The sequence below is a fragment of the Lepidochelys olivacea genome (assembly GCF_965140295.1).
Source record: "Lepidochelys olivacea isolate rLepOli2 genome assembly, chromosome: 12".
Classification (NCBI taxonomy): Eukaryota; Metazoa; Chordata; order Testudines; family Cheloniidae; genus Lepidochelys; species Lepidochelys olivacea.
This window is the reverse complement of record NC_140422.1, coordinates 39661884-39688143: the sequence shown is the minus strand read 5'-3', so window position 1 is coordinate 39688143 and position 26260 is coordinate 39661884. Positions and strand designations below refer to the sequence as shown.

Genomic DNA, 26260 nt, shown 5'->3' with positions numbered 1-26260 from the left:
TGTTCTTGTGAAATGAACAAAATGACTTTTATAGGAAAATGTGCTTAAGTCACCTTTCTCTAGGCATGTTCTGAGTTTAAGGGACCTTGACCAAAACAAATTTCAAGTTTTGGAGAAGGTTGGTAAATGATTCCATGGCCATAATATTTATTTTGTTTTACTGTGTATCTAGAGCCCCCAGGGTTTCAGCAGAACGGTATTCATAAGTCTTCGTAGCTGCAAATACATGATTTAGAAGTCATTTAAGTGTGCCCAAACAATCATTTTGAGTTCTCATATGTATGTATCTGGTCCTTCCTAGACAGGGCATAGAATAACGAAAGTCTACATGTTTCCAACAAGTAAGAAATGCCTTTTCTTTAAAAGGTCATATTTGATTGAGCAATTTAAATGATAGGTTAGAAAGGCATACTCTTCCTTGCTGTTGGTGCATTTCAGAACAGCCTCACTAGAAGAAGCAGTGGGAGATGAGCCTTAGAAATGAAGTTTTTCAGTTACTGTGTGCAGTCTCATCGAAGGTTTTCTTCAAAGGATTCCAGTAAATATCTTCTAAGGCAGTTGTTTTCAACCTTTTCTCATTTGCTAAACTCAAAAAAAAAAAAAAAAATTGGAATGGAGGTGCGGACTGCTTTGGAAATCTTAGACATAGTCTGCAGACCCCCAGGGCTCCAAGGACCACAGGTTGAAAAGCACTGTTCTAAGGTGACTGCTTTGGCTTGTTAGTAAAAGGAGAGCCCTTGTGATAAGAGTTGCATAGTTTCTTCCTCTCTGACTATTGAAAACATCTGAGATTCTCCTCATATAGAACAATCTGTTCATGATGTCCCTGTTCTTCCCCTGTTATCTAGATCATTAGAATGTGAGTCTTTGGTTCAGATTCTCTTATACATTCCAATTTTTTTTTCTGAAAATGGCATATTCAAGGTGTGTAATGACACCAAGTCTTCAAGCACCTGATCTGAAGAATTGTTTCTGAGTAGCAGCTGTGTTAGTCTGTATTCGCAAAAAGGAGTACTTATGGCACCTTAGAGACATAAATTATTTAGAGAAATAAATTGGTTAGTCTCTAAGGTGCCACAAGTACTCCTTTTCTTTTTGATCTGAAGAAGCTTTTAAAGCTGATTTCAGGTCAGCTAGTCTTCTGAGTGACCTGAGAACTGTTCCAGAAGGTTAAATGTACATGTCAAGGGTATGAAGTCAGTTGCTTGAGGAAACCTGCACAATGGCTTCTGCTTAGTTCTTTTTAACGTCTTTGCATTGAACCAAATGTTTCTGGTAGTCTGTAATAGAAACATCTCTCAGCTAGGATTATAGTTTGTGGGGGATTAGTTTATTTAGCTATACATATGATTGCTATGTATGCATTTTCCCTTATAGAGCTAACAATCTTTTTTCTTTCCCATAGAAGTGGCAGGTTTCTCTGCAGTTATGAATAAGACTATGCCAGCATAATATCCAGTAGTCTGCTCTATTTGGATAATTTATTATGGATATTATGTATCAGTTTTCTCCAGTTAGGAAAGAATTGTGAAAAACTAGTAACTGAACACTACTTTGATTTTTTTACTTAAATGGAAAGTTTGTGCTAACCTTTTTCTCACTAACTTTGTCATCCGATCCATCATTGTACTTCCCCCTTGTACTCAGATGTCCAGGAAACTGTTGGCAATCGCTGCCCAGCACCCAAAGCTTCAATTTCAGAATTTCATTTGAAAAAGATCCTTAAAAAGAAGTGAGTGCAGCAAGAATAATGAATAAAAGGCCAGGTCTTTCTAATCAGCAGCTTGCTACTCTGAGAATGGCAAATTAAAAGGACACCAACTTTAAAAACAATCACATTTCTGTCTGAATTTCCCTACTGTCGCAGGTAGCGCCTAAGATTACTATATCTGAAAGAGGTCAGAGAGAATGTATTTTTCAGGTTACTGGATTTGACAGCATGCATGCAATTTAATGTTTCCCCTTGTGGAGTCAGTTTCCTTGGTATTTACTTCGGGGTCTCACAGCAACAGAAAAGAGAATGTTTTAAAAAATAGGAAGGTGTGATTGTAAAACCAAGAACAATTTGTTGAGAGACTTGAACGTGCTTTCAGCTGTCTTTTAAAAATTAGTTGCTGATGTACTGCCAAGCCTGCCATGAAACCATTTCTTGTTCCAGTCCTGATAAAGGGCTGTTAGACCAGAAAGTCATAGGGGTAGACACAAAGATAAAGTCTTGTTTTTATCGGGTGTATTTATTTAGTACATTTCCTTTGAATGCCTGGTATGCTTTTAAGTGAAGTTAAAAGTTAACTATGTGTTTTAATATTTACATGAACTAATTTTAGTCTTCTCTTTCAGGATACACAGCTGCTTTGGGACACACCTCTATTGGATTTAATACATGCTCCGCTAGCAACAGCTTTCAGCTATGGAATCGGTAAATATTTGAGTTACTTTTTTCTGAATCACTTTCTTTTGTTTTGTGTTGTTTCTGTGCAAACCCCCCCGCCCAACAAAGCCGAATACTAGTATGATGAAGATGGTGTTTTTCTACTTCACCTTTCTGATATTTTCACGCTGAATATGAACATTTTAAACTTTTGTGATGGAATAGCTGAGACCCACTGAATTTTATCCTAGCAAATGTCCATGGATATTAAAAAAACACCTTCCATTTTAAAAAAAATCTGTTCAAATGTAGCAATGTTTTCCTGACCCTTAATGAAAGCAGGACTGTTAATTTTATTCTAGTGAACTGTTTGGCGTCAGTTTTTGTCTAATTTCAGCAAAGTTCATAGCGTGTTAGTGTGCCTGGCTGCTGAGTCCGTAAGGTACTTTTAATATCCTTGCACAGGATGTTATGAGCCTTTTTTCTACCTCGGATTCCCCTAAAGCTCTTAAATAAGAGACTTTGAGTTAAAATTTTAACTTGTCTAATGTTCCTTCTGCTGGTTATAGCTAGGGTAGTTGAAGCCAACAGAGAGTAGACGTCTATATTTTCTATGTTTGCATAATGCTAATAAATGAAGGCTTTGGAAAATTACTGCTTTTCATGCAAACTGTGTTTGGGACTTACATTTTCATAACATCCTTAGAGGTACGAATTCACAATTTTTTTTTCTATATATATAAACTTAGTAGGATTACTTAGAGTGGAATGCAGAAAAGGGAATTTAGATTAGGTTAATTTGAGATTGATTATGGGAGAATGGTTTGTGCTGCTGTCCTGTGAAAAGCAAAGTAATACAAACAGTATAACTGATCTTTCTCCAGATTTGGCAGTTTCAGAGAACAGAATCCTAATTGAAAGCTGGGATTCTCCACTTTTCCATGGTGCAAAGCTGCCATTTTTAACACTGCAGGTTGTGAGGTATCAGTCCAGGATTTAAATTCCCTGTCTATATGTCCTCAAATACTATGGTGAAGGATTCTAATAAATAACATAGAGAGTGTGTTGGTGCTTGGGAGTTTAGCTGCTTGATTAAAAGTTGGTTTATGCTGAATGTAAATTATGTTGTAATCTAGTTGTCGTGATACTAATGGCTTTTATTTAAAAAAGGCTAATTTAGTGTAGAAATGGGCATCCGCTGAATCAGATGGTCTGTTTCACAAGTTTGTGGAGTTTTTCTTCCATTCTAAATTTTGAAAATAAATCATGTTGTACTTAGACTGTCCATATTAATATTCCAAGGTATTCATACTGAAACAAGCTATTTCACTTTCCCTTGGTGAGTATTAATAATAATAAAATTGTTCAGAGTGAAACAGAACACAGGCCAAGCATCAGCAGCTCTCCCCTGCCACAGTTTATTACAGTAATTAAAATGTGATAGAGTAGGAGACCTCTTGCGATATGCAAAGTAAATATTTCTCTAACTGGTATTCACCTGAGTTTTTTTGTGGCACTGCACCACATCCACTGTGAAACACCGTGTATAGTAACAAACCAGATATGCTTAATAATTGGATATGAAGGATCATTTGTTTCATTCCTTTAGATTTTGGACCGAGCAGTATCCAGTTGCAATATTTGTATTTTGAACCTGATGTTTTAAAATAGGACTTAATTTTTTCCTCATGCATTTCAATAACTTTAACCTACAAGAAAATGTTAGTGATCATCTAGGCTTATGTATCTGTATACAGCGTGTGTTCTTGCCAGATGTGGTACTATCTATGTGACATCGCAAAGGTTCATGGCAAATTGCATCTATCCTGCACCTTTATCTACCTTGTCTGCAGTCTGGCCACAAATCTCTCTCCCCCAAGACTGCTACTGTCATTCCAAACTTCTGAACTGCTTTAGTACAACCACTGCCCTTTAAAAACCGGTCAAAAACGTTTCCTTCTCAACCCAAAATATGGAATTTTCCATTAAATTTGAGATAATGAAAGTAAAACTTTGTTTGGTCTGTTTTTTTTTGTATTCTTTGACTATATAATTGAGTCCAACTATAGATGACCCGGATGGAGAGAGAATATTACTGAGAAAATGACAAAATTGCAACATTAAATATAGGAAACAAATATTTTAAACTCCAATAGCTCTAACTTCTAGTGCTAAAAGTATTTCACTGTTTATCACATTGGAAAGTGGCGATTGTTTGTGGTAGTACCCACAGTGTGCACTGTGCTGTCCAGATGTACACGCAGGAGTGGTTGCTGCCCAATAAAAAACCTGGCAGATGACCCAAAAAAAAGAGATTGGGTGATGCTGAGATGTCAAGTTCTTAAAAAGTCTCCGCAGAGGTAGACAAGTGGGCTTAATACTGGTGATGAAGTCAGGGCTACGTGATCGTTGCAGTTCAGCACATGAATATCCGCTGCACACCTTTATGCACATGTACACCATCTCCAAATTAGCCCACGGTCTGAACGAGATCAGTGACTGATGAACAGCTGGCTGAAGCCTGATGAACTAGCAGTATCATTTACTCACCCTCAGTGGAGGACATTGCTCCCTCCGCTGTCAGTGATACACAGTCTAGAGGTGGTCTTGGACTCATTAGTAATGGATAATCAAGTAGGAACAGCTGCTGTGCTACCTTCCACATACTGCAAGAATATTGCACCCCATCCCGTAAATGCTTGGCTTCTGCAGTCCATGATTTTGATAATCAGTTTGCACAAGGTACTGTACCTGGGAATAAACATGTAGGCACTCAAAAAAAAAAAAAAATCTAGCTTGTACAGTTTACAGCAGTATCCCTGCTAACCAGCATGGGTGACTAAAATGGACACTACATAGGCTCCCCACTGAATTAAATTCAGAGTCTTGAACCCCAGTGATCCTACTCATCTGATTGCTTCTCACTTTGAAGTAACATTCTACCATGGCATCTCTGTTCTATGGAAACAGTGGAGCGATCAACAGAGTGAGATTAATGGGAGTGTGGGACTGAGGTAGCCAGCAGACAATAATGGAACTTTCTTCCATGGGATACCAGAATGACCATGAATCTTACCACCTTGGAAAAAAATACAAGACTTGTAGCTGTCTCACAATAATAAAAAGTCCACTCCTGTCTATATGAGTGGAAAGAGGGGAGGGAACTAAAAGGAGAATATAAGAATCTAGCTTCATACATACAATTGTATGTAATCTTGCAAGACAGTCATACCAGGGTAATGTGTGGTGGAGGTATTTTTTGTTGCTAAGCTGTTCGAAGATATTTGTTTTTAACAAGTTAGCTGCATTCTGTTTTTGTTGCAGAAAGAAAATTCTGCATTACACTGAGCCTAATGCTCCAGGTTTCAGTGATTTGAATGTTTCTGTAGCAGAAAATTCTAGTGTAAGAGCTGACAGTTGGTATAATTCTCACTTCCCTACCATCTTCATTAGAGAAGCAGAGGGGTCAAGGTTTTCTCAGAGCAGCAGAGAGATTGAAATGGCTTTTGATGGTGGTTTTGCCACAAATATTTCATCGAGTCCATAATGAACATGTAGGTGTAAGATTAAAAGGATGAATAAGGTAGTGGTGCTAAACAGAATTGCTTTTTAGAGCTTGAGTCTCGCTTCACTCTGACCTCCTGAGAAGGATACGATTTTAAAGCTAAGGAGTACTTGTGGCACCTTAGAGACTAACCAATTTATCTGAGCATACGCTTTCGTGAGCTAGAGCTCACTTCATTGGATGCATCCGATGAAGTGAGCTGTAGCTCACGAAAGCGTATGCTCAGATAAATTGGTTAGTCTCTAAGGTGCCACAAGTACTCCTTTTCTTTTTGCGAATACAGACTAACACGGCTGTCACTCTGAAACCTGACTGTAAAGCTGACTCCCATAATGAAAGGCAATTTCAGTACATGCTTCCAGAATTAAATTGTCTTCTCGAAGAAATGCTACAATAAAGGCAGCATCGTTTAAACTAAATGGGGGCCTGATTTTGTGATACGTTTAACACTAATTTTTTCTATTTAAAACATTTTAAATTTATTACACTAACATTTAAATATTTACTGCTTTTTGTTGAAATAATATACTGGATTTATATAAAATTGGACAGGAAAGGGCCCTCACCAAAGGCTCTTAAGGAAACTAAACAGCCATGGAATAAGAGGGAAGAGTCCTCTCATGGATCAGTAACTCGCTGAAAGATAGGAAACAAAGAGTAGGAATAAAAGGTCAGTTTTCACAGTGGAGAGAGGTGAACAGTGGGGTCCCCCAAAAATCTGTACTGGGACTTATGGCATTCAACATATCCATTAATGATCTGGAAAAGGAGGTGAACAATGAAGTGGCAAAGTTTGCAGATGACACAATTATTTAAAATAGTTAAGTCCAAAGTAGTCTGCAAGGAGTTAGTGATCTCACAAAACTGGGTGACTAGGCAACAAAATGATAGATGAAATTAACATTAAGTTCAAAGTAATGCATATTGGAAAAAATAATTCCAATGACACACACACAATGATGGGTTCTAAAATTTGCTGTTGCCACCCAAGGAAGAGATCTTGGACTCACAGTGGACAGTTTCTGAAAACTGCAGCAGCAGTTGAAAGCTAACAGTATGTTAGGAGCTATTAGAAAAGGGATAGAAAACTGGACAGAAAATATCATGCCACGATGTAATTCCATTGTGTGCCCACACCTTGAATACTATGTCCAGTCTGGGTTGCCCATCTCATAGTGGAAATGGAAAAGGTTCAGAGAAGGGCAACAAAGATGATCAAGGGTATAGAACAGCTTCCATACAAGGAGAGACTAAAAAGATTAGGGCTGTTCGGTTTAGAAAAAAGCGGACTAAGGGGGGTTATGATAGAGGTCTATGGAGTTGTAAATCATGGGGAAAAGTGGATAGAGATGTTGTTTACCCTTTCCCACAATACAAAAGCCAGGGGACATCCAATGAAATTAACAGGAATCAGGTTTAATACAAACAAGAGTAAGTACTTTTTCTCACAGTGCACAACTAACTTATGGAACTTGTTGCCTTGCCATGAGATGTTGTGAAGGCCAAAAGTATAACTGGGTTAAAAAAATAACTAGATAAGTGCTTGGAGAAAAGGTCCAACGGCTAGTAGCCAAGATGGTCAGGGATGCAACCCCATACTCAGGACAAATTTAAATCTTTATCAGATGCTGGGGGTGGAAGGCAGGGGTGGGTCACTCGGTAACTGCCCAGTTCTGTACGCTCTGCTTGAAATTCTGGTATGGGCCACTGTCAGAGATAGGATACTGGGCAAGTTGGATCATGACCTGATGCAATATGACTGGTCTTATAGGATGTCATAGAGGATGTCCTGGTTTTTCTGAATTGTATCAATAACCTTGCTTACTGTTAACACGTTTTCTCTATCTTCAATTTGCATTAAGATTTTCATATCGATATTAATAGGGAGATAGATCAGTTCTCTAGACTTGTGATATGTTATCCTAAATACCAATGTCAACAAAAATAAGCAGTTAATACACTGATGGCTCACTCAATTTTAGAAACCTTGTTGAATGAATGACTTTCTGCTTTTTAACATGGCAGTTGTAGGCAAGATGAATGTGTAGGCTCTTTTCATGTAGCTGACAAATACAGAACAAATTGTTTCCAATTCTGAGGGAGGGTATTTGTATGTACTTCATGTTGAGGCAGATGTTAAAGATGAGAGAGAGCTGGAAAACCACATGCAAGTGGGATTACTAGTCCAAGATAACATTAAAGAAGCAGAATTATTGGGCATGTGGGTTGGTTAAAATATGTTCCTGCTATACTCCTCACACCGTAGTTCTAAAATGGTAGTATCCTTTTTGCATAAAAAAATTCAGAATTTAAAATGTGTTAAAATATTACGTAATTTTCACGTTTGTCTCTGGAGTGGTTCAAGTCCCATGTAGACTACCCTCGTATCCTCAGTACATGGTTTAGCCTGTACATAAGATCGTAAACAGGTGAAAAGTATAAGATCTAGCAGAGCATTTTTATTACATACAGAGTGAATACATTATGGCAGGGGCAGCCAACCTGTGGCTCATGAGCTGCATGTGGCTCCTTTAGAGTTAAAGTGTGGATCTCTGAGCTGCCCATGTCTCCCCATTCTCCACCTACCGGACTTTGGTAGGGGTTGGGAGGGAGCTTGTGACCTCTGCTTTGCAGCAGGGTGGTGGGGTAGGGGCTTCTGCCCGGCAGGGACGGGGGGGTCTTGAGGTTTCAGCCCCACAGGGCATGCCTGCTAGGGCTTGGGGCTTCAGCAGGAGTGGGGCCCCAAGCCCTGGCAGGTGTGCATCAGCTCTTGAACTTCTGATGATTATCGTGTGTGGCTTGGAGGATCAGTAAGTTTGGCCACTCCTGCATTATGGTGTGGGCTGTATAAAGGGTTTATCTGCATGAGTTTGAAATGGCTGTAATGCACGTCATTCCCAGTGAGTATCCTTAAAACCTTTATGCCATAACATGCCCATGTGTATTTTGTAAGATACATTATTTTAAAATATTTTAGAAATATTGTATTTACCATTTTATCCAGATTTATTGTATTCCTCCACTTGTAAAGTCAGGCTGCCTTATTTATCATGAATCCAACTCCGTTAGGGTTCAGAAGGACAGAAAATGTAAAACTAATAAGAATGCAGCACCTCAAAAGATCCAAAACTTTTTCTAAATACAAAAATATAATTAAAGTCAATACCTCAGGCCCTCCTAGGGCTGGAAACAAGTTTGTTCATCCTTTGAGAGAGTTGGGAATCTGTCTTTGTAATGGTTTAAAGCTCCCTTCTCCAGATTACACATCTAGCCTCAACTTCTGGCATTTCCTGATTTGAGTGCTTAAGCTGCTACTTGTACAATGCATAACATTTTAATGAAATGGAATTTTTGAAATTAAATTTCTTTTCTATGTCATGTCTTTGACAGACACCACCTGAATGCCCTCTGTGGAATGCGCCTTGGGAGCTCTGCCGGAAGGGGAGCTCCTTTATTGCACACCCTCCGTGTTAGAGCCTGCAGAGCCTCCCTGCTCACTCTCACTAAACTTTCACCACAAAGCTGTGTCTGCCATGGACAAGTGCACAGCATGGCTCTTCCCTAACTGTGCAGTTCCTGGGTTTAACAAGAAACTTCTGGTTAAATGGTATTGCTCAGGCTGTAACTTGGATAAGTCAAACTCAATTTCTACCTGGTAGAGAAGACTGTTGCCATGCCAAATGCCATCTTCCTACCATGTTTCTGTTCTAGAGCTGGCCAGAAAACATTGCAATAATTGTTTATAATAGGAACAATGCTTTTATTTCTTATACTCAGTGTCTGAATTGTTTTTACTTTCCTAAAGGGGTTAGAACACTTAAACTGCCAAAATCTCCTTCCAAGACAGCAGTTAGGCATTTGTAAGTTTTAATCAGTTTACACCCTCTAGATTCATGAATCATGGTTGCTTTTGAGAACAAAGCCAATGATGCAAGCAAGTAGGCAAAGATGGCAGAGTGTACTGGAACGTTCTTCCTATCATCAGTAACAAATGTGGTCTATTTTTCATCAGGGAAATTCCTGTACTGTATCTAGGCCTTAGTGACACATGCTTATGATTCATCTCACATAAGGATTTTATAACTGAAATAGAGTGTACTGACCAGTTGCAACTTTCATTGTTACACAACTCTTTTCTTGGGTGGTACCTTTTCCGAAAGTAAAAGTGCTTTCGGGCTCTTTGTGGTGTTTAGAAATGGAACAGATTTTTACACTCAGAACCTAGTCACTGAAAATGTCAGCAGTTGGTATCTGGTATTAATCATTTTATTTACCTGTTAACATTTGTATAGCATTCAAAGAGTGAGTGTGTGGCGCCTGAGAGAATAAAGTTGTAATCTCTGCCTGGAGGTATTTACGCTCTAGATTCCATGTAGGATGACGTCTGGGTGTGGGATGGGAGAATTACACACACTATGGCTTAGGCTGCATGTTTTCACAAGATACATGTCATGTTATCGTTAGGTTCAAGTGATGCACTTGATGCCATACAAGTTACACAGTCTGTCCCTGCTCTGCGGAGCTTGCAGACTGGAAGGCACACAGGTAAAACCAGACACACTGAAGACTTAAAAAGAAAAGGAGTACTTGTGGCACCTTAGAGACTAACCAATTTATTTGAGCATAAGCTTTCATGAGCTACAGCTCACTTCCTCGGATGCATACTATGGAAAGTGTAGAAGATCTTTAATACACACAAAGCATGAAAAAATACCTCCCCCCACCCCACTCTCCTGCTGGCAATAGCTTATCTAAAATGATCACTCTCCTTACAAAGTGAATGATGATCAAGTTGGGCCATTTCCAGCCCAAATCCAGACTGAACTGAATCCCAAACTGAAGACTTAGAGGAGGTGGTGGCTTAGGATGTTTTAGCTCATTTTCTCCTCCTATCTTTCATTCCCTCTTAAATAAGAAGGGACTTGAGAGGTCAGTTTACTGATGCAAATGAGTGTTTGTGGGCCTAGTAGAAGAACTGGGTTGTCAGAAGGGATTTGAATGGCAAAGATGGGGGAACTAGATTCACTGGAGTTAGAGGAAGGTCACTACTAGTATAGAGGACAGTGTGGAAGAAGGCGTTCCTCCTTTTTGTTTTTCAGATTTGAGGAAGGTGCAGAAGAGTCATTATAGGGAACCTGTTATTTTATTGAGTTCTCACAAATATTGACATTCTTTTCCAATAATTAGAATTTAACACTGACACTCAAGTGCTTGAATACTATGAGGTGGAGGCAAACCCAAAGTGTAAATTTTACAGGAACCCTACCTGTCCTCTGCTTAAGATAAATTCAAGTGTCCAACTATTTTAATACAAAATGAAACTGAAATTAGCTCTGTAACCATTTTCACTTCTACCATCTGCACATATTCGTCTGTTGTAAATTCACTTATAAATGGTGGATGCTATTTTTATTTTAAATAAAAGATTCAGCTCTTTTGGTGGGGGGCTTTTGGTCAGGGGAAAATGAATAAATTATACAAAGCATATCATAAAGTTTGCAAATGGATTAACATGTATTTGGGGCCTGCTATCCTTGTTTATAGCTCATAAATGCTAAGGCCAGAAGGGACCATTGTGATGATTCAGTCTGACCTCCTGCATAACATAGGCCAGAGAACTTTCCCAGAATAATTTCTAGAGCCTATTGTGTAGAAAAACATCCCATCTTCATTTTAGATTTGTCCATGGAGAATACAACCCTTAATTTATCATTGGTACAATTTACTACTCTGACTGTTAAAAATGTATGCCTTATTTCCAGTCTGAATTTACCTAGTTTCAACTTCCAGTCCTTGGATCAAGGTAGATCTTTCTCTGCTAGACTGAAGAGCCCATTGTTAAATATTTGTTCCCCGTGTAGGTACTTATACTATAATTAAGTCACCCCTTAACCTTTTCTTTGTTAAGCTAAATAGATTGAGCGCTCTGAGTCTGTTACTATAAGGCATGTTTTCAATCCTTTAATCATTTTTGTGTCTATTCTCTGAACCCCTCTACAATTTATCAACATAGTTCCTGTATTATAGGCACCCAAACTAGACACAATACTCCAGCAGCTGTCACACCAATGCCAAATATAGAGGTAAAATAACTTCTCTACTCCTACTGGAGATGCCGCTGTTTATGTATCCCAGGATTGCATGAGTTCTTTTGGTCCCAGCATCACATGGGGAGCTAATGTTCAGTTTATTATCCATCACAATCCCCAAGTCTTTTTCAGAGTCGCTGCTTCCCCAGATAGTCCCCCATCTTATAAGTGTGGCCTACATTCTTTATTTTTACATGTGTATGTTTACTTCAAACAGTATTAAAAAGCATATTGTTTGCTTGCACCCACTTTACCAAACAATCCAGATTGCTGTAAATCAGTGAGCTGTTCTCTGCATTATTTACAATTCCCTTAATTTTTGTCATATGCAAGCTTTTTCTGTGGTGGTGGTTTTCTTCCAGGTAATTGATAAAAATGTTAAATAGCATAAGGCTACAAACTGATCCCTGCAGGACCCCTCTGGAAATACACCCACTCAGTGATGAGTCCCTGTTTTACAATAAGAAAAGGAGTACTTGTGGCACCTTAGAGACTAACCAATTTGAGCATAAGCTTTCGTGAGCTACAGATGAAGTGAGCTGTAGCTCACGAAAGCTTATGCTCAAATAAATTGGTTAGTCTCTAAGGTGCCACAAGTACTCCTTTTCTTTTTGCGAATACAGACTAACACGGCTGTTACTCTGAAACCTGTTTTACAATGTTTTTGAGACCTTTCAGTTAACCAGTTTTAATCCATTTAACGTGTGCCATGTTAACTTCATATAGTTCTAGCTTTTTAATCAAAATGTTGTGCGGTACCAAGTCAAATGCCTTAAGACGTCTAAACATAGGGCTCTTGAATTGACGCCCTAAAATTCTGTTCAAGAATTCAAAAAGTCTTAACATTTTTGCAACTCTGTAGAAAGAACCAGGGGTAGTCTTATTTACTTAACTCCCTTAGCTGATGACAGGTTTCAGAGTAACAGCCGTGTTAGTCTGTATTCGCAAAAAGAAAAGGAGGACTTGTGGCACTTTAGAGACTAACCAATTTATTTGAGCATGAGCTTTCGTGAGCTACAGATCACTTCATCGGATGCATACCGTGGAAACTGCAGCAGACTTTATATATACACAGAGAATATGAAACAATACCTCCTCCCACCCCACTGTCCTGCTGGTAATAGCTTATCTAAAGTGATCATCAGGTGGGCCATTTCCAGCACAAATCCAGGTTTTCTCACCCTCACCTTAGTCTCTAAGGTGCCACAAGTACTCCTTTCCCTTAGCTGAGCACCACAAGAACAGCCAGTTGATTAAAATATTTGACTAGTAAACTTTTTAATTACTAATGTTGCTTTGGGGTTTTGGGAATGGATGAACTAATTTTAACTCATCTCTCTAAGGATAAGGCTAGGAAGTGGAAAGAACCAGAGAGACTTTTCTTCGTGAGTGTCTTGCACAACTCACCCCTTCTCTGCTTGTTCCCCCACTCAAGATCCAGTTATCCCCAGTGGAGCCCCATTGCATGTTGCACACACTGCTATATGCCACCGAAAGTCAACAGAAGCAGGACTTCCTTTCTATGAAATTTAGGGCAGTCTGCAGGGTTTGTGTGGAGAGGTTTCCCACCCTTCCTTCGAACCGCCTGAGGTCTGCAGGGGAGTGGACTGATCCCCTCAGTGAGCTTTAGAGACTTATTGCTTGCCTCTGAGCTGTAGGTTCTTCAGGATCCTCCCAATTCCTGTGATTCTCATTACGCTTCTTAGGGCTAGTCTACCCTGGCAATGCTAAAGCACTGCTGCGGCCGCATTTAACGTACCTTGTGAGGTTGCGGCGCAGCGTGAACTCTCCCAGCGCTCTTAAAAACCCACCTCAACGAGGGGTTTAGCTCCCAACGCTGGGGCACTGTTTACACTGGCGCTTTACAACACTGAAACTTGCTGCGTTCAGGGGGTGTTTCTTCACACCCTTGAGCGAGAAAGTTGCAGCGCTGTTAATTGCCAGTGTAGACAGGCCCTTAGACACCAACAAGCCTAGTTTTTTCCATCTTTAATAAATTGCTTCCTCATATCAGTGAATGGAAAAACCTAAAACGCTTGGCTCTTAGAGTGGCTGTGTCCACTTGGGTTATCTTTGCTATCCTATATGGTTAAGAGGGAGGTTCATTTAGACAATTGCATTCCGAAGGCAGTCATTCCTTGTTCCTGATTTTTAAGGACTTGATCTTCTTATGAGGTGCTCAGGGGACTCAGCACCTCTTGTCTAGGTACTCACATGGCTCCCTCACCATAGTATCTGAGAACCTCCAAAGTGCTGTTGGAAAATCGTAATACGATCTTCCTTCTTACGTAACTTGTAGCTTGATTAGTTAACAGGTTTTTGGTTTGTAAGAGTAAGTAAAGGTGGTGTGCATGTGTGAGGCAGAGAGGAATTTTCTGTAGGAAAGCTGCATCGCAGAAGTGAGTGTTGCATTTAGTTCTGAAAGTGAAGTCCATGATCATTTTCATCTGCGTGGAATTGAATCTGTAATCCAGGCAGACTGTTTTATTGCTTTTAGTGGGGAAGTAATTGTCATTGGAGGGGATCTCAGGTAACCAGGGCCAGTTCCGTAGAAGGCATTGATTGTCATAATAGAGGACTTTACCTGGATTCTGTATTCATTGGGGAGACTGTGCAGAGTGTGACTTACCAGGGCAAAGGTCAAAGTAGCTTGTGTTGCTGGAGAGAGAGGTATTTTGTGTACCAACTGGCGCTTTTCAGTGTTGTGGCTTCTTTTCAAGATATGATTTGAAGCAATTAAACTTGGATGTGTGGATCACTGTGATAGGTCTGTTCCTGACAGGATGCAATATTCTGGCCATTCATAGGTCTGTGGTTTTTTTTATGTCATGGCTAATTTGGGCATCCAGGATTCCAACAGGACACTCAACGCTGCAATCCTATTTAACAGTCTGAGGGCAAACTCAATAGCGGGGGATATTATCTTGTGAGCCGTGTCTCCAAGAAGCATTACCTGTGTTCAGCTTTAGCCTACTGCTCTTCATTCAGCTGATCACTGAGAACTGGGAGATGGGTGCTGTGTATGCTTGATAGAAAGGTGATTTAGAGCAGGATGATATCTGCTGACACTTCAGTCCATGCTGCTTTCCCAGCAGAGATTAATGTGGAGGAGAGGATTTAGCCATGTCTGGGCTCTGGAGGTGGATGGGGATGTGGTGCCTTCATACTGATACCTAACTCTCTCTCTCTTGGAGTTAATCCCGGCAGAGGGCAAAGAAAATATTGCCTGCTTTGTGCTGCTTCACTGTCCATTAGTGGTGCAAATGTTCAGTCTCACTGTCTGGCTGGATTGCTAGCTATTCTAAGACCTGGTAGCAGCTGTGATCAGATCTGCATTATCTTGCTGAGAGCACATCATGCAACTGGGTTTTTATCTGTACTGGCTACCTAACAAATGCTTGGTAGATCTTAAGGTGTTAAAACCCTACATGCCCTGGGATCAGTTTATGGACTGCTTCTGCCCCCCTCCCATACTGCCCCAGCTGTGATCAGTAGGGGCGGGTGCCAGAGCTGGAGCCTCGCTCCTGTAATGGGAGTGGGGGGAAAGCAGCTGTTTTTCCTAGCTGTGAGGGAATGGGAAGGCTCTGGGAACTTGATCTTCAGTGTCTTTTTGCTATTGGGTTATTTCTGTTAATATGTTGATTAATGGTTAAAAGGGCATTACGGGATTATGTCATGGTTGTGTATTTAAGAAAGCCTAGAGTGAGGTATGCTGCTTAGTGGATGTGTGTAAGTGTAAACAAAACAGTGGAGACAAGGAACCAGTACTCTTTTGTGTGCATTTCAGTGCATTATTTGCAGCTTGTACATGTGGAAAGTCTTCAGATTTAAGATTTCCAGACCTGTGGACTTTTAAGAGAAGTAATTGATCTAGAAATAACACATCTCTCTGGGGCACAGTTAAGATTGTGTGGAGCCGCTATATGTGAATTTCCATTCTTTCAAATGTTTAAACTTGTAAGTTTAACCTTATTTCTGAATTTCCTGGATATCTAACATTTCGTTTACCTCTAATTTTCTTGAAAGCTAGTAAAATTCAGGGTGCTGGTGAGTGCCTGCAACCAAATGACGAGAGAGACTACTTTTGTGTGGGTAATGTCTGAGTTATATTCAGTTTAATTTTGAGTGAGAATTAGCATGGAGGGCAAGCTTTTGAAATATGTGGTTATTGGAGTTGATGATCAGTTTGTCAGTAGGCACATAGTTGTAGGTGTGACTGTGTTTGCTTTCTCAGATTCCAGTGTTTATCTGAATTTTCAGCTGTTCTGGCTATAACAATAAGATGGTTCACAGGTAATTATTGAATAGTTCTGGTTATTTTCCGGCAGAGTTAGCCTTATTACTGGAGTCTTGCAAGAAACAAAAAACAAGTCTATGTTGTAGTCAGAAGAAAATTCTTCTGTGTTAGCTAGTCTTTTTTTTACCTCATTCTTGCAGTCTTGCCCGTATCCTGTATTTGTTTTTCACGGGCATGCCTTCAGCATTTTCTTACTTCAAGTTAAGTGTTGTAATAGAAATTTATATTTTAGTCACAATACAGGAAAAAGAAAAGGAGGACTTGTGGCACCTTAGAGACTAACAAATTTATTTGAGCATAAGCTTTCGTGAGCTACAGTTCCGATGAAGTGAGATGTAGCTCACAAAAGCTTATGCTCAAATAAATTTGTTAGTCTCTGAGGTGCCACAAGTCCTCCTGTTCTTTTTGTGAATACAGACTAACCCGGCTGCTACTCTGAAACCTGTCATAATACAGGAAAGAAACTTCTGAAAGAAAATGTTCACTAATGCTTAGGCTACTGAAAAGCATTTAATGCAGATGTTTGTTTTATCCAATTTAAAATTTATTGGCATTAAATGATGGGTATAATGTAGAAGTCCAGTTAATTCCCTCTCTCTCCAATTAGTTTGAGCAATTAACCTTAGGCCAAAGGTCAGATCTATTATTTGTTAAGATTTTGTAACCTCTATAGCTAAAATCTCCCTATGTTACTTACTGTGTGAGATTGAATGCTGTATGAAAAGCAAATATACGGAGTCAAATGCCTATTGCTAGATAAATGGCTTCTGAGGAACAAAATAAAATCACAAAAATACTACAGCAGAAATTACTTCCTTGTAAACAAAAGGAGTTTAAAAAAATGTTTAGAGTGAGCTTCCCCCATTGCTGAGTATGTGAGCTGGGCTTGGTTGTGTCACTGTTCATGGTGCTGCTATCACTGTTTGGAACCTGCGACTGGTCGATCATAGCAATAAAAAGGAGCTAACTTTTCTGCCTTCCTGGTTTTTGTTTTTCAGTTTTTTAATGGCATCTTTATGCTAAATTAAAAAGAACTCTTCCTGTCAGAATGACTCTGCTAGCAGTGCAAAGCACAGAGCAGGGGTGGCCAAACTGTGGCTCGTGAGCCGCATGTGGCTTTTAGAGTTAAAGTGCAGCTCTCGGAGCCCTCCAGAATACCCCCTTCCCTCCTCCCCCCCCCTCAATTCTCCACCTACTAGACTTGGGTGGTTGTGGGGGAGGTGAAGCTTGTGACCTCTGCCTTGCAGCAGGGTGGTAGGGCAGGGACAGGGGGTCTTGGGGTTTCAGCCCCACAGGGCCTACCTGTGAGGGCTCGGGGCTTCAGTAAGAGTAGGGCTAAAGTGCCAATCCCAGGCAGGCTCTCGAACTTCTGAAGATTGTCATGTGTGTCTTGGAGGGTCCGTAAGTTTGGCTACCCAGCATAGAGGAAATCCCTACATTCAGTGGGATGCTTCAGATTCTACTGCATGGCTGAATCTTCCTCTCCTCAGTTTCTTGGTTAATTTTTTAAAACCCTCTTCAAAATTAGTTGCAAATGAATGTTAATTTTGTTTTAATATTAAGTATTAAGATGTTGACTCTGCTGTAGTAACCCCTGCAACACCTCAGTGGATGAGGAAAATCAAACATCTGTAAATTAATTTATCTTCCCCAGAAACCTCATTGTTAAAAGTAGGAAAGTTTTAATATAAATATATCTTTTTAAATATACCACTGCATCAGTGTGTTTTGTGCTTTGAAGGGTTTTACACTGTAACTTGAATAAAGGTGAGGTATAACTTTGCTTTCAGACTTGTTTTGTTTTGGGGCATATTCCAGAAGAAATATGGGACATGTTCCAATGGAGAAGGCTTCACTTTTTTGTGGGATTGCCTGGATGAGATGGATGGATGGGTCTGCCTGGATGAGAACATGGGAGGAGACAGTTAATCCACAACAGTCTTAATAGCTTCTTAATCTTTTTCACTATTTTTCGTACTTGCAAGCAACACCAAGCCCCAAGACGCTCCTGTGCAAGCTTAGGAGATGAAGAGCAAGAGGATTAGTCAGATTTTATCACTGATAACTAGAGCAAAAAGTTGTGCATAATTGCAAATTAGAATTCCAACGACATGTTTATAAGGTACTGTGCATTATACGTGCCTTGGCTGAAACATAACTGTTTCTCAACACCACATGCCTAAAGGTCTCTGGGCACATTAACAAAATGTAATGGGCAAATTACATAAACAAAAAGCTTTACAAACACTGATGGCTTTGTACATTCTCTAATACTTGTCTATGAAATAATTAGCTGCTGCTTGATGGTAAAATTAAGCTAATGTAGTCTGACTATCGGGGCAGTTTAGATTCGGAACTGTTTAGATTATAGCAAAATCTTGGGAATTCAACCACAAATAGAGAGTATTAAACTGAGGTTAACTTAATAGGAAGAAAAATGACATTATAGAAATATTCAGAATGCAATTAGATTGGGGATAGTAGGAAAATTCAGATTGCTAAACTCTAGAAATCAGACTTGATGGAAGGTCCCCTTCCATATTTAGTCTTTGAGCTTGGGAAATACAGGGCCTGAAAATATCTCTTTGATCATTGGTACAGGGCCAGTGTTTGGAAACTTTTACTAATCCTAAAGGCATTTATACTGTTCCATTAGTGTTTCTAGCTCAGACTTAGCGAGACTTGAAGTTAGATTTCACTTACTTTTTAAATGCACATTTTTTGTTAATACTAATTTTTGTGAAACATTTTGATTTCCAAAAAATTAAATATTTCTAATTTCACTGTGTTTTTCTCTCCAAAGCTTGCTGCTGTTTTCATAAGTGGTTCCTCTATCCGTAATAGAGTGAAGAAAATATCGGGCTGTTCCCCCAAATTCAGTTTAGCCCCCATTTAATTTCACTGGATCATTGTATCAATTCTTAGATACGAAAACAGGACCAGTTTGTAGCAAATAGTTGGGGATTGGTCCCGCTTTGAGCAGGGGGTGGGAATAGGTGACCTCCTGAGGTCCCTTCCAACCCTGGTCCTCTAGGATTGTAGGATTAAACAGGCTGAGTAGGTTGGGAATGACAACCACCGTGAAAGTATCGATAGTAACCTAGTGAACTGCTGAAGGATTTTACGAAGTGAACATTCGAAAACATACTGGCTTTTTAAAAATGAAGCTATATCCATGCTTTACAACCGTGTCATTCTGGTTATCATTTGCATTTTCCTGCTTCATTTTTGCCTTCATTTTAGTAGCCATAGCTCTTTAACCACTTGTTACTTATGCTTTATTCTGTTTGAAAGCAGGTATTCCAGATTTTAAGATGTCATAAAGCAAAGGTTTCTAGCTTCAGAGAAAATTGGGTTATAATGTAAGATGTTGGATTGGAGAAATTATAATTAGAAGGTAGTTTAAGGTGCTATTTCTTTAGTCTGTCCAAGGTTGGAAACCCCCTCTGGAAAACTGGGACTCCTAGCATTTCCATGGTCTAGAGCAGGGGTTCTCAAACTTTTGTATACCAGGTCCTCCCTGAAACTCACCTCCCACTTAGCAGGGGTCTAGCCAGGACCACTCTCCCAATAAGAAACATGGGAAGGGAAGGGCAGAGTCATTGTGATATCCCAGTGTAGGTACAGCAAGTCTGTTTTAGGTGCAGCAGCCCTGGACCATAAACCATTGTAACTTTAGAATCCTGAAATTGTCTAAGCTCTGGGCATTGTAGAACCATGTTGAGTTTAGACTTTCAAGGAAGGTGATGAATCTGTAAAGTTGTTAGTATATATATTCCAGCATACAGCGGACCGTCATGATTTATATGGAATTTATTAATGATTTAATTGTGGTTTCCCCTTCCCCCTTTTCTCAGACCCCCTTTCACAAGGTTTTATTTTAAAAAGTAAATTTCAAGTCCTAATTTTTTATTTGTTAAACTTTGCTCTTATTGAGCTTTTTGTGGTTTGGATTTCAGCCCACGGTGGTGTTGGCAGAACTTCTTGTCTGGAAAATAATGGCAGTTCTTTTTGGGTTCAAGGATGGTAAGGGCTCTATCGTGTAGGAGATTTAAACCAAAATGAAATGGGTTGTGGTATGCTGATATTTATGAACTTCAACAGAGCAAAAGTCAAGGTTTTGCTTATGTAACTACCAGTGTGTTCATAATTATAGTGAGACGTTAAGATTTTCCTCATTTGTGAGTTTATTGCAACTACAAAGTAGCTAAACTTTTAAAATGTTATGGTGTTTGACAAATACAGTAATTAAAATGAATGTATAGCTTAAATAATTAGATACTGCATTTTAATTTGATGCCTTCTTGCATAGGCTAAAACCATATTCAAGTGCATTTGTCTTTAAATATTGCCTTTTAGTGTGACAGGTTTCAGAGTAACAGCCGTGTTAGTCTGTATTCGCAAAAAGAAAAGGAGTACTTGTGGCACCTTAGAGACTAACCAATTTATTTGAGCATGAGCTTTCGTGAGCTACAGCTCACTTCATCAGATGCATCTCATTCATGCATCTGATGAAGTGAACTGTAGCTCACGAAAGCTCATGCTCAAATAAATTGGTTAGTCTCTAAGGTGCCACAAGTACTCCTTTTCCTTTTAGTGTGGAATCCTATTTTCCTGAAAATGGGAAAGATCTCCCTTTTGGGTACAGTCCCTTCTCCTAAGAACACATCCTTTGTTTGAGAGTCTAGGTAAATCCTTACACTACCATTCTAAGCCTTTCCCTCTGTTGGAAGGCATCAGCAGATTTCCATGAAGCTTTTTTGACTGGAAAGTGTATACTCTCTACCTTTCTTCCGTTGGAGCAACATTGTTCTGCTGTCACCATAGAGGCTCTTGATGGCTTATCCTTGTTAGTCTCTAAGGTGCCACAAGTACTCCTGTCCTCTCTCTGCCTCTCTCCCCAAATCTCCAGAAAATGGGAGCAAATATATATCATTTTCATCAAAGCAGCAATATTTGTCCCTAACTTGGAAAGGCTTCTGCTCCCTTGGGAGAGTTGCCACTTTTCCACTCTCTTGGATTGCAATGAACTAGACCTGCAGTCGCAGTTCATTATAGGTATTCTATAGCGGAGCAGGCAAGATCTTATGCTAGCTAGTGGGCTGAGACTATTTGGTGTCTGTAGACCTCCGAAATGCCTATGCATGCATTGCCCATAACTTTTCTGAATTGGTAATATACCTAGTGCTATCCCTAACTTCCTTTATCTGCCCTGTAAGTCTTCAGGAAGAGGATGGTGATCATAGTATTACCTCTCTAGAACAAATATTGTCTAGAATTTCTTATTTGAACTGGCTGATTGGGGTGTCATCATGAGAGATGTTGACAATGCCAGCATATTGAGTTGTACCAGTTCCTGTACATCTGAGCCTGATCCACAGAAGGAAAGGGTTCTCTTAATCAAGATACCATCTGGGGAACAATTTGACACTAATTAGGACATTGTTTCTTCCTTCCTGAAATACACCAATTTCCCCCATTAATTTTTGTAAGATCCCATTCCTAGGAATTGGTTGGCCCACTTGCGGCTGTAGATGTCCTGCCTACAGTTCTGTAGGAGAAGCATCACTCCAAGAGTCTCTGCTGGCAGAGAGCATGATCCTGGAAAATGCAGAAGAGAAGACACAGGGCCCTTGTATCCTTGAGGCAATCTTGATAGGACAAGAACTGATAGAACCATAACCAGTGTTGCCACTTACGTTGGCCTGCACAGGTTGGGTGAAGGGACAGACACGTCCAGGAAACATACGGCTTCTTCTATGTATAAACGTATAAGTAATGTAAGCAGTCAGGTTTATTTCACATAGATTCTAGCTCTGTCTGGTACCACAGAACCTCAGCACATGTTGTTTAGAATGACCACAGTAAAGTTTGTAATGGCAAACCAGGATGAGATCCCTTTTTTCTTAAGATCATCTCTTGACCTGTGTGGAGAAGCGGCTCGGAGCCTTTTCACTGTAGCAAAGAAACTGCTGATCTTGTCACTTTTTTTTTTGGGGGGGGGCAGAGGTCTTTTGAAGGTATCAGAAGCATTACTACTGAATCCCAGATTGGTGGGCTGTTGGCATAGAACTGGATAGAAGTGACACCCCCCTGTGAACTGGGTTTTGTCATCTTATTACATCAGTTTGGAATTCCCACAGAGTAATCAAGTGATTTTACTCATTTCCTTGTTCAGTATTAACCCAAATTTTTTAGAAGGGATACATAAGTCTTAAATCAAGAAATGAAGAATGAACTCAGATATGTTGAAGTTACTAGATAAGTGGTTCTCAACCTCTTCCATTTCAGTATCATGGCCCCATGTTACAGCAAAATTTTTGGGACACCCCACCAGCCCAATATCGTCATGAAGAAAACGTGCATTGTTCCAGCCCCCTGAATCTGTTCCCACCTTTCCCCCCTCCATGGGGGTCATGAGCTCAGGATAACAATCCACTTACTAGACTATTTTTAGATTAAATCATTTCCTTGGAAAAATCAGTTGGAAAAGGCAAGTTGCAGAGGGAACCAAAAAGTGTGGGTATGATTGGCTCTGTTGTCTGACAGTGTGTTGGAGATGAGGAAAAGTCCTCTTGAGTACATATTGGTGTAGGGTGTGCGGAAATCATATCTACTTCATAAGGAAGAACTTGGAATGCATGTCATTTGATGCAGTTCTTTTATAGGAAAGGTTTAAATAATGCATTTTCTGGAGCCCAGCATTTTGTCCTATTTTCATTTTTTCAGTTCAGTTTGAAACAATAAGCATTTTACAGCATCGATTTTTCTTAAAGAATTCTGATTTGACCAGAACATCATATTTTGTTCTTGAGCGGTGATGTATGTATAAAATGTCTGGTGCGTCAGTACCACCTGAATTACATATAATTTCATGCAGCATCTTATAATAATGCAAAATGTTATGTGGGATAGATTCAGGTTTTGTATACTTATTTCATTATTCAGCTTTAGAAACAGCCATATGTTTACAGCAAACACTTTAGTGTAAATATGCTGAAAAGGGAGAAGTCTTTGTCTCTCTCCTGGAGAATTGTCCTCTATTTTCTGGGCATTTTGAGAATATTTTTCCAACAGTAACACTAATAGCAGTGTTCTAATAGGACTGGATGGCTCTGGCTTCTAGTGATGGGATCCTTTCACTTCTAGACCACCAGTTCAGATGAAGCCCAGGCTCCTAGTAGCTAAAAGTTAATATCTGATAGTTATTTGAACTGTGTGAAACAGACTGGTCAGTCCTCTTCTAATGGACAGGTGACCCAAGTCACATCAGATATTAATTGTGCCCCCACTTTCTTTGCACTCAGCAGAAAGAAAAGGACTGAAAGGCCCAAAGACTGAATTATTCTTGCCTGTACACCCATCTCCACACACTGAGCTGCTCCTTCCCCAGTAAGAGGTGAGGCAGTGTGAGGGAGCTCTCCCTGTCAGTCCCCATCTGTTCCCTGGATGACATTAAGGACTTTAGTTTTCCCAGCTGTCAGTTTAACAGCTTCCATGAGGACTACATTCAGTTACCAACCATAGCAGGAAGGTTGCAATTACTCTTGATTTCCTCTACCTTCGATTTTAATTTCTACAGGGTTTACTTTTGTTCTTTAATTTTTAAAGTGGACCAGTTCTGTCCTACCATATTGGTAGTGTTATAATTAATCTGCCTTTCTGTCCAGAAAGGGATTGTTGCTGTCACTAAGTGTGCCTGATGTTTGTGGCTCAGCTATTACATATGGGTATTTCATCTCTCCTGGAAGAAGCAGGGCTGTAAGTTTGGGTCTACTGTGCTTTTTCACAGCTGTTTTGTGTCTTGAATAGCAGATCACAAGTATCTGAATTTGTGACACTTTACTCTCAGAAGAGAGGTGAAATGGCACGTGAACGCTGGTTCAGATATGAAAGGGGAAGGATCTATCTTGGAGTAATCAGTATATTTTGAAATGATAGGCCCAGGAGAATTTAAATTCTTTAAAGAAAAGACCTAAAAGACTGACTTCTGATATAAGTGTGATTTTGAATGGATCCTCTTTGTCATATTTAAAAATCAAAGGGGAAAATTTAGCATATCTGATTTCAATGTACTCTTCTATGTAATGTTTATTTTTAATGTTTATTCAGTCCAGAACGAGTCCTTTGACACCTTAGAAGTACAAAGACTACAACACTAGTCTTCAAGCCTCCAAGATTTTTAGACAGCTGGTAGAGCCCACATAGAGTTGAAGTATTTGAAAACGTGTCTGGAAATGGCTAGGGGTCACATTGACCGAAATGTGTAAGACCAAATCTGCAATTGTTGTTGTATCAGTTAAACAGCAGTCCAGATTTGGCTGCATTTTTCCTTTCCAACTGCAGTGTAATTTTAGCTTTTATATACATCATCATCAACCCCCTCCCCCCGTCCACACCGGATCTGCAGTGTGGCCAGTACACAGATGCGTTGTTTGAGGTCCTACATTCCACTGAGATCAAATAGTCGGTGCACCACATCAGCTGAACATCTGAAATTGTTCAATGCTCCACAGCCTTTCCGGATCCAGGTGCCGTACAATTACTAGGTTAAAGGCATCAAGAGCTGCTACTTCTAGGTTCTTTCTGTTTAATTCTGCCTGCTTTGATTCACTGCAGCTGGTGAAGCAGTTAGGCTTGGTTCAGATGTGTGGAAGAGAACTAATTTCATGCTCAGAATTGTAATTATGTTCTTTTCTTTCAAGCTCCCAGCTGTAAAAGATGTCTTCCAGTGTGGACTCTCTAAATTAAACTTTTGTGTTAGATGTTTTCTTATTTCATTTTAGGAATGTTGCAAGAAGACTTTTAGCTTTGGTGTAGTTTTCCCCAGCAACCCCTCCTTAATGAAGGCATGCTTGCTTTCTCTGTATAGCTGACATAGGTAGTATCTTGCCTCTAACTAATGGTACAAAAGAGACCTTTCCATAAGCATAATTGATGCTGCCCTGACTTGACCAGTTGGCATTGTCTTGACCCTCATGCACACAGACTACAGCAAGTATCTAGTATTTGAATATATTCACTCTCCAGTAATCTCTTGTATAATCTCTTATATAGTTATAACCAACTAGTTTACTGGATGGATTTGAATCTTAGCAGTGTTTAAATACAGTAAGATGGGCCCATTGATTAAGCTGATGTCCCATATTCTAATTTAAAAGATGACACCCAGATGAAGGGAGAAAACACTATTGTAGAAAATAAGAGCAGCACCAAGTTCAGCTCATGGATCTATTTGTGTCCCTGGGAAGGGGTGTATGTGCTATTCCAGATATTGTACAGGATGTAATTCCTCATCAATGGGTTTGGTTTGTTCTGGCACCAAATTCAGTATTTAGCCATGTAACACACTCATTTTGGAGCCCCTGACTATGAAAGTCACCTCCTTGATCTAGGTAACCTCTTTCACAGCCTGAGTATGTTAAAGTGGGGGAGGGTTTGACATTGTCTGGTCTTGCCATGTTTCTATGTGCAGCTCTTCCAGCTTTTTCTCTGCATTTCGTTGCCTGAGAGCACATCTGCACTTAAAACATTATAATGAAGACGCTTTAAGCCAACGAGGGAGAGCTCTCCTGTCGGCATAATTAATCCACTTCCCTGAGAAGTGGTAGCTATGTTGGTGGGAGAAGCTCTCTCGCCGACGTAGCACTGTCTACACCGGGGTTAGGTCGGTATAACTACATTGCTCAGGGGTATGAAAAATCTTCACACTCCTGAGCAATGTAGTGATACAGATATAGTTCTGTAGTGTAGACCAGCCCTCAATCAGAGCTCTTTAACCTGCTTTTGCTTGTCTCTGGAGTCTGTCTGCTCAGCTTTTGGTTTCAGGATGAGAGTATCCAACAACCACTCCAGTGTTCTTGTGATTGATTGGAAATCACAGTGAACGAATCGTTAGGATGGGGGATCACTTACATCCCAAGGTAGCTAATCGTCAC

General features: G+C 39.9%; 1 protein-coding gene across 4 annotated transcripts in view; it reads left to right on the top strand.

Annotated features, from left to right (window-relative positions):
- Positions 1 to 26260, top strand: part of ANKRD11 (ankyrin repeat domain containing 11) — a 228863-nt gene that overhangs the window by 33029 nt on the left and 169574 nt on the right. For all 4 annotated transcript variants that reach the window (XM_084644783.1, XM_084644781.1, XM_084644780.1 and 1 more), the window contains exon 2: positions 2341 to 2419. The gene's annotated coding sequence lies outside the window, so the exon portion shown is untranslated. The remainder of the gene's footprint in view (positions 1 to 2340; positions 2420 to 26260) is intronic.